Below are 9,293 nucleotides of genomic sequence, written 5' to 3'. Positions count from 1 at the left end.
AGACAAACTTCTGTTATCAAAAGATCATTTGAGTTGCAATGCAGATAGTTTTTGCTTCTGGTTTTCTTCTGAGTCCAAAACGATCGATTAAAATCCATGTTTTGTCTTGTTTTTGTTTAAGAATGGTTCTTTTAAGATTTGGAGAAATTTAAAAATTAGCCACATGGGTTTTGCATTAGAGAAGTGTGGTTAGACAAAAATTGCTATGAAAAAGCAGTGAAGTAGGTGCAATCGATAGAGGGCTGAAATACCTAAGTTCAAATCCCTCCACATGACACTAGCTGTATGATCTGTGGCAAGTCACTTAACATCCCTCAGCCTCAGTTTTCTCATCTATAAAGTGGGGATCACAATAGCACCTAACTCTCAAGAGCTGTAGTGAGGATCAAATGAGATAATATATGTAAAGTGCTTGAAAACATCAAAACATTTTAGAATGCTGCTATTATAACAAAGAACTTAAGGTTTTAGTGGACCAGTGACTGTAAGAATCAAAAGAATAACATGACAATCCTCCAAAACTAACTCAATTACAGGTTGCAATAAATTGTGTGGGGCATGTGATACATGGGAAAGGGCAAATAGTCATTGGCTCTGGTCAGAGTCTGGCTAAAGTATTGATTTCAATTCTGGGCACCATATTTTAAGGACAACATTGACAAACTAGAGCATGTTCAGAGGATGATGGCCCAGAGGGTGAGAGAACTGGATACCAGGACATTTAAGGATCAGTTTAAGGAAACAGAGATATTTACTCCAAGGCAGATCCCCTGCCTACTCTCACTTTTTAGCAGTTTTTTATGCATGGTCTTCCCTCAACTAGAATGTTAGCTTCTTGAGGACAGGAATTGCCTTTCTTAAGTCTGGCTTTCTTAAGTCCTGACAAAAATCCCTCCTTCTACAGGAAATCTCCCCCAATCCATCTTAATTCTAGTTTCTTTCCTTTGTTTGTTATTTCCTATTTAGCCTGTATATAGCTTGCTATGAATATATTTGTTTGCATGTTGTCTTCCATCTTAGTTTATAAGCTCCTTGAGGACAGAGACTGTCCTTTGCCTCTTTTTTTTGTATCCCCAAGATTTAGCACAGTCTGGTACACAGTAGACTTTTAGTAACTGTGGATTGATTGAATTTGTAGTTCCCTTTCTTAGCATAATGTGGAATACCTTCTAAGTACTAATTTCTTATTAATCTATTATCTACCTACCCATCTACCATCTATCTATCTCTTCCTCCATTCATCATATCTATCCATCTACCCTCTCAATCCATCCATCCATCCATCTGGCATATCTATTATCATCACCATCCACAGCAACAGTAATAGTAATCTCTGTCTGTCTATCTCTCTGTGTCTGTCTATATTAAAACTTTGAGAAGTTTGAGGAGGGATATGAGAATTGTCATCAAGCAACCAGGTAGAAGGGGGATTACTCTGGCTTTGACATATAAGGGTCCTTGAAGGCAGAGAATTTCAGTTCAACTTAAGGAAAACTTCCTAATAATCAGAGCTATCTAAAAGTTGATTAGGTTGGCTTGGGAAATCACGAGTTCTCCATCAACAAAAGTCTTGCAGTTGAAACAGGACGATATTTGTCAGTATGTCAGGAAGAGGTGGCCTCTGAAGATTCACAGAGAAATCTGAGATTCTATAATAAATCAACCAATCCACTTTCCCACCAGTAGCCTGAATAGAAGAGCCTCTGAATTGTCACTCTTTTCAGTGTTTACATATCCTTAAGCTACATCTTTCTCTGCCTCTTCTTCCCAATCCCCATGTTCTATCTAACGACTTGCTTTCTTTCTGGAGTTAAAGACATACGTCTGTGATTACCCACAGAGCAATTTCTCCAAATGTTTTCACGTGGCCTTGGGATCTTCCTGTTCTAAAGTCCTATCTTGTTCCAGGGGAGGCTGATTAGCTGGTACTTACTCAAAAAGGACTGAGTGTGCTTCAGGCCCCAGCCATTCAAGACTGTTTTGCAATTTCAGTTAAAGTGATATTATTTCAGATGTTCCTAGATCTTATCCCTGAATTCAGGACATGTTTTCATGATATTTTAAATACAGTGGGCTGTTTATTATTTTCCGATTCATGTTGTCAAATGAATACTGAAGAAACCCTTTTGCTTAGACATCCTGGGCTCCATCCTTCAGCAAAGTCCATCTCCCTTCTAGACCAAGCCTTTTTGTCCTGATTCAGTACAATTTGCTTCCAAGTATTTAATAAGCACAGAGCATTGTGTTAGTCACAGAATATAAGAACAGACCCAAAATAGATCCTGCCCTCAAGAAGCTTCCATCCTTTTGGAGAGTTCTAGTCACCTTCACAACTAGCTCTGCTTTTGTTTTGGAATCAACTTCTTTACTCCCATGGGCCCAGCAACATTTTTAGTTTGGTGTTTGTTTTTTTATAGAAAGTCAATTAATCTTCTCTGGATCATGTGTTTGAAGCCTCTATCATTTTATACACTGAGAATCTTTTTTTCCATGCTGGTACTATCATAGATGAGCCTCCCAGACTACTTGTATACTTCTACCTGAGTTTTCTGTCAGTATATGAAACTCGTCAAGGATGAAACCCTTTTCCTTTACCTTTCAAAGAAGCCTCTATTTATCTTTTCTTCATTCTCTTGAGAACTCTTTGCCCCAAACTCTATTATTTCTGTTGATGGCACCTACATCTTCTCAGGAACCCAAGGTCAAAACCTTGGAGTTATCATTGACTCCAATGCATGCAATAAGTTGCCAAACCTGTCAAATCTAGCTCTACACTATCTCTTGGGCTCATCCTCTCCTCTCTACTAATACTGACACCACCTTAGCACTGGTGCTCATTATGTCTTCCCTAGGCTATTTTAATAGTCTCCTAACTAGTCTCCTTGCTTCCAGTCACTCCTACCTTCAATCCATCCTTCACACATCTGACAGAGGCCTCTTCCTGATGGACAGCTCTAATCATGTCATTCCCTTACTCAAAAAATCTCAAAAACTCAACACAGTCCAAACCACCTCAGTACTGACATTTAAAGTCTTGCCAAATCTGGCCCCAACCTACCAGCCTCTCTCTCATTACTCTCCTTTACTCACTTATTCTATACTTCAGTCAAATTGGACTTTTCATTGTCCTATAAAATCATCCCACATTTTCCCATCTTCTTAACTTCCTTGAAACTACACTATCACCCTCAAGCCTCGGATGCATTTCTTCTTCCCCCAGCAACCTGATCTCTCTGCCTACTTTACTGAGACAAGGTCAGTTGCCATTTTCTCCATTAAGCCTTCACTGATTTTTCTGGCTGAAAATGAGTTCTTTCTCAGAATTCTCATGGAGCTTTGTATCTTGCCCTTGTACTCACTGTATTCTGTTTTGCATTATCATTATTTGTTTAAGCGTCTTATCTCTCCTATTAGACTAGGAGATTAAAAGGCTAGAGACTGTGTCACTCATCTTTGTCTACCCCCTTATCCCTCCTTAGGCTTATCTCTTCACTTCTGCCTCCTCCTCCAACCTGGCACTTCAGCTATCTCTCCAGGGACCTGGGCTTCTGATTGGTGAGAATTCTCCTCTGGCCCCAAACCCATCTCCTTGATCCCTGGCCATCTTCATACCATTCCCCTAAAAGCCACCTCCATTGCTTCACTTTTCAACTCTAGCTCTGAGAACAGTAATTATATCAAAATTACCATTCTTGGAGAGAATGTGTTCATTAGTTGCCCTACAGCTTCATTCACTATCCCTGGACTTCCCAGACCAAAAGACCCTTCCCTCCTTACCACTTCTTTGCTTTTATTATGTTTTCCTATTCGAATATAAGCTTCCTAATTGGGAAGACCTTTATGAATTGGTGCTGAAGGAAGGGAAAAGGAGAAGAACTAGTACAATTTATACAATACAGCACTATCGAGAAAGAATAAATTGGCAAGAGTTTAAAGCTTGGATAAGAGCGATGACAAACAATGATTCCTGAAGACAGAAAATGAAGCGTGCTACCCACTTCCTGTTAGAGAGGCGAATCTGACATTTTTGGACATGGACAAGGTGGGAATTTGTTTTGCTTGGCTATACATATTTGTCATAAAGGTTTTCTTTTACTTTTCAATGTTCAATTGGCGCAGGAGAGGAAAACAAAATAAATACTTGCTAACTGGAAAAAAATAACGTAAACTCCTTGAAGGCAGGGGCTAGCTTCATTTCTGAATTTATATTCTCAGGATTTACCACAGTGCTTTCCAAATAATAAGCTCTTCGTGCTTTTGCATCACCTATCCATTCATATAGAAGGCACTTAATTGATGTTTATTGAGTAAAATTAATTGTTATACATGTAAAGCATTAACCCCAATAAAATTAATTTCATTCTTTTAGCCCCTGAATATCAGGCCCACGGCATACCCAAGGTCAACACTGAGGTTCAATTAAATGAAGTGGGGATATTTAGTCCAGAAAAGAGAAGTCTTGAAGACAGTATAGTAGGGAAGAAAGCTATATTTGAAGCCAGAGGTCCTGGGTTCATATCCCATTCTTGCTACTTATTTCCTCTGTGACATTAGGCAAATCTTCCAACTGTACAAGGTTCACTTTCACACTGTTAAATAAGAGATCTGGACTAGACATCTTCTGAAGTGTCTTCAATATGCTATAGTCGATCCTTAAATACCCTACTATCTATCATAAGGGAGATGATATTTCTCCTGCTTGGTCCTAGAAGAAAGAACTTAGAGCTGTTCCATGATAGTATGGTCCATCTCATAATACTATTGAGTTTCCCATCACTGGAGATCTTCAAGCAGAGGCTGTAGGGTCACTTACTGAGGATGTTATAAAAAAGGATTCTAAGCTTTGGTTTCCAGTTCTGAAATACAATGATTTTCAAATTCTAATAAAAATTCTGAAGAGTTGTAGTCCCCAATAGTGAAATTAAGCCCCAGCAAAATCACAGTCATAGTTTCGAAGTAGTCAGACACGTAGCTTCCCCCCACCCCCAGCATGAGAATTTAATCCAATTCCTCCCCAAATACTAAATGTCCTTCCAAGAAATTACTGATGCAGGAATTCTATGAGAAACTCTGTTAGATGGTTACATATTTACCTGTGATATATTATCCTATAGAAAACTCTTTTTAGCACTACTGAGGTAATCTGCATTCATTGTCTCTATCTTGTAAATCATTACTAACCATTGTCCCTGCAAAAGGCTTAACTAATTCCTTAGCCTATATCACTTTTCTTATAAAGTATGTACCCCAAATCATTAAACTTTGTCACTGATCAGCAAGAGGATTTCTGCGTGTCTGTCTGTCAGTCTGTCAGTCTGTCAGTCTGGTCCTCCTATAATCCCAAAATCATTTTTCTCATTCTGGTTCATTGACCCTCAAGTAATTTGTAGAGCAGAGCGGGGCTCTACAAAGAGCCACCACTGATAGCTCAGAATACCTTGGGCAAGTGAGGATCTGACTTCATCCTTAGGAATGTTTCTAGTGGGAGAAGGGAATGTGGCCAAAGGATGAAGCAACATTAAGAAGGTGATTTTTTTTGGACTATTTGGAAGACTGACTTTGGAGTGGAGGAGTGACTAATAAGGGGCCTGCAGCAGAGTGGTAAATGGAAAACTTGTTGGACCTATGACCTTCTAATTACTTTTTACTGAATAAAAAAGTCTTCATATTTATTTTTTTTAAACCCTTACCTTCCATCTTGGAATCAATACTGTATATTGGTTCCAAGGAAGAAGAGTGGTAAGGGCTAGGCAATGGGGGTTAAGCGACTTGTCCAGGGTCACACAGCTAGGAAGTGTCTGAGGTCAGATTTGAACCCAGGACCTCCTATCTCTGGGCCTGGCTCTCAATCCACTGAGCTCCCTAGCTGCCCCCAATTCTTCATATTTAAAACATTACTGAATGCTAAAATGTCCATGGGAGAATGGAAACTCTTTGAAGACAGGAACTCTGCTGCTTTTTTTTATCACCAACACCCATCACAGTCCCTAGCACACAGAAGATGCCAAATAAATGGTTGAGTCCATCTGGCTCGTTAACTACACCAGGGGAAGAAAATAGTACCATGGATAATCCAAAACATCAGATAACTAAAATTATTCCTGTTGGTTTCTAGAGTACATTATATGACCCCTGCCTCTCTCTTCTTTCCCCTATATTCCTGCTGATGCATTTCTTTTTTTTTTAAGCCTTATCTTCCATTTTAGGATCAATGCTAAGTATCAGTTCCAAGGCAGAACAACTCGGGTTAAGTAACTTGCCCATGATCACATAGCTAGGAAGTAAATGAAGCCAAAGCTGAAACCAAGACCTGGCATCTCTAGGCCTGGTTGCATTTCTTGGACAGTAAATATCCTGACTTTCATTCTAGGCCCAAATACCTCAATGGCACTGAAGGGTCAGTCAAAAAGTAAACAAGAAGGAACAGTGTTATATAGGCAGTGGTCATGTCAATTGACTGGAATATTTGTTGAGGATCATTCACAAGGCAGAGAATAATAAGCCGGTGGTACCTTGCTTTACACAAAAGACTTTTCCTTGTTAAAATTCAGGCAAAAATATTTTTGGTCAATGCAGTCCTGCACTAAATGCCTTAGGGAAATGCACTATTTAGAGAAGCATTTGATGAATGCTGTCCTGGAACAAAGGGTCCTTTTGCAAGGTCCATAAACCACCCCCAGGTTTAGCTGTCTGATAAGCTCAAACATTTGTGTAATAACTTTCCTTAAGGTAGGGCCCATGTAAATGTGAATCGGGTTCCAGGGGAGTCACAGGACCAGTCCATTTTAGAACTGGAAAGGATCTCTCTCTATCCATAGCTATCCAACAATAACCTGAGAATTCAAAAGCCCAAAGTCCTCTCCAGACTGGATAGAGGTCCCTGTCTCTGAAGCAGCTCCAAGTGGTCACGTAGAGGCTGGGGACAGTGGGAAGAGGAGGGACGTTCCCAGTGGCAGGGTCTGTCCTGGCATCCTCCCTTCACAAAATGTCACGAAGGGGTCCCTTTCCAAGAAGCAAAAAGGAAAGGAGTAGACAGGCAGTGGTGAAGGTCGTATCTGCTTGAATCTTTAGGCTTCCCCTGCCCCCACCCAACTCCTAGCCCAGGAGGGGCACAAAGTGCACCTGCTAAAAAATCAAGGGGCCTTCTGGAAGGTCTGGGAGAGCAGCACTGAGTCACTGAGACTCAGAGCCACTGAGGCGGCTTCCAAGGCTATCAGGGGGAGGCAGCTGTTGAGACTGCCATGTGAAGGTGGCCAAGGAGATCTGAAGGTCAAGGAGCCGGAGCAGCTGCATCCTTCATCCAGGGAGGACCGAGCCAGGCTGAGGTACCTTTCGCTGTAAATTACCCCTCTAACCAGGGCGCTGATAGCTGGGTGCTTCCTCCAAGGGGGCTGGCTCTGACGCAGCCGCGTTGCTAGGCACGGTTGCTAGGCACAGACACAGAGCTCAGGCCCCAGTCAGAAACTGACTGGAGCGGATGGGGAGAACAGAGGGAAGCACTCACTGCACAGGTAGCTGGACATGACATTGGATTTATTTCTGTGGCTTTGCTTGACCACCAGGAAATTCTGTTTGTGGGCCCTCCACAGAGGAAGAGTAGGGTAGAGTTGGCCCAGGGAGATGATAAAAGCCAGAGGGGAAAGAACTGGGAAGCCCCCAGGGGACCCCACTAATGAGAGTCAGAGCAGTAGGGGAAAAGAAATGGCATTTGGGGGGTAACTCTTTAAGGATTGAAAAGTGCTGTGCATAGGTGATCTCATTAAATCTTCTGAATAGGAACTATTCTCCCCCATTTTACAGATGAGGAGCCTAATACAGGGAATGACAGACTATGAATGATTGACAGTGTTTATGTAGAATTAATTATAAGATCTTTGGAGGTATTTACATACATTATCTGATTCAGCAATCCTGCGAGGAAATCATTGTTATCATCTCCATTTTATAGAGGAGTAAACTGAGGCTTTAAAAGATTGTATAGCCTGGGACCACACAAATAAATGGGAAGAGTGATTTGACCCCTGAAGTCTCCTAATTCTAAACCAATATTATTTCCAGAAGGATCCACTGGGGAAGGAAGTGGCAAACCACTCCAGTATCCTTGCCAAGAAAACCCCATGGATAGCTATGATCCATGGGGTCGTGAAAAGTGGACATGACTAAGTGACCAAATAACAATTATTTCCTCCGAAAACAGTCATTGATATGAGATTTGAATTCAGAAAACCTGGACTTTTAAATCTCTACTCCACCATTTAAAAGCTGAGTTTCTTTAAGTAGGTCATTTCCCCTTCTCTGTTCTTTCATTTCCTCACCTGTAAAATGGGAGTATCAATACCTGCCCTGCTGCCATCACAGGGCCATTATGAGAATTGAATGGCATAATGGATAGGAATTTCTTCTATATATCATGGTACCAAGGTGAACTGTAGTGTCCTCCTGGCCCACTTCAGCAGTCACTCAGATTTTCTTGGACAAAGGAAAGACATTAAATTTAAAAATTTAAGCTTCTGAATTAGAAATGCAAGTCTTGCTTCAAAACTTTCACTCCATGATTCAGACATGGTTGTGGCTGGTGACCTCAGGAATGGCCCCTACCCTCCTATGTCTCTCTCACGTGTTGCCATAGGAGCAGGACTAGAAGCATCATGTTGGGGGCTATAAAACTACCCTTCACAGAACTGGGCTCAGACAGTAATATGGGGCATGACAAGAGGAATCCATGCTCCCAGGAACCGATTTAGTCACTTTCTCATGCCATCTTGAATGGCAAAACCAAAGATTATCACTGGTAGAAAGCCCATAGAGGTTATCTATTCCCACTCCACTGTTTTTGAAAGGGGTAAACTGAGACCCAGAGAAGAATAGGGACTATTAAGTTATAGAGTCAGGTAGTGACAGTTCTAGAACTAGGAGCCAAATCTATTTTGACTCCACCATGTTGCCTCCTGTGAGAATATGAGAACTCCATCCTGACAAAGTACCATTGGCAGCCAACTTGCCATGAGTTCTCACAGCCAGCATTCTCTCCTTCTCCCAATATGCATCCTTGATCCTGCTGAGCCTGTGTGATTGAAAGAAGTAGGAACAAAGGACAGAAGTCTTAAAGAGGCAAATTCAGGTCTGCTGTCAAGGGGAAACTCCCTAAAATTAAAGCTTTCCCAAAGTGGAATGGATTGTCCTGGAAAGTTGTGTATTCCTCTCAGGGTAGGCCTCCAAGAAAAAGTCTAGATGACTATTTGTCAGTATTTAATTCAAGCCAACAAGTATTTATTTTTAAAAAATCTTCCTAT

This window comes from Gracilinanus agilis, chromosome 3 (genome assembly GCF_016433145.1).
Source record: "Gracilinanus agilis isolate LMUSP501 chromosome 3, AgileGrace, whole genome shotgun sequence".
Lineage (NCBI taxonomy): Eukaryota > Metazoa > Chordata > Mammalia > Didelphimorphia > Didelphidae > Gracilinanus > Gracilinanus agilis.
Note: the sequence above shows the minus strand (reverse complement) of the source record.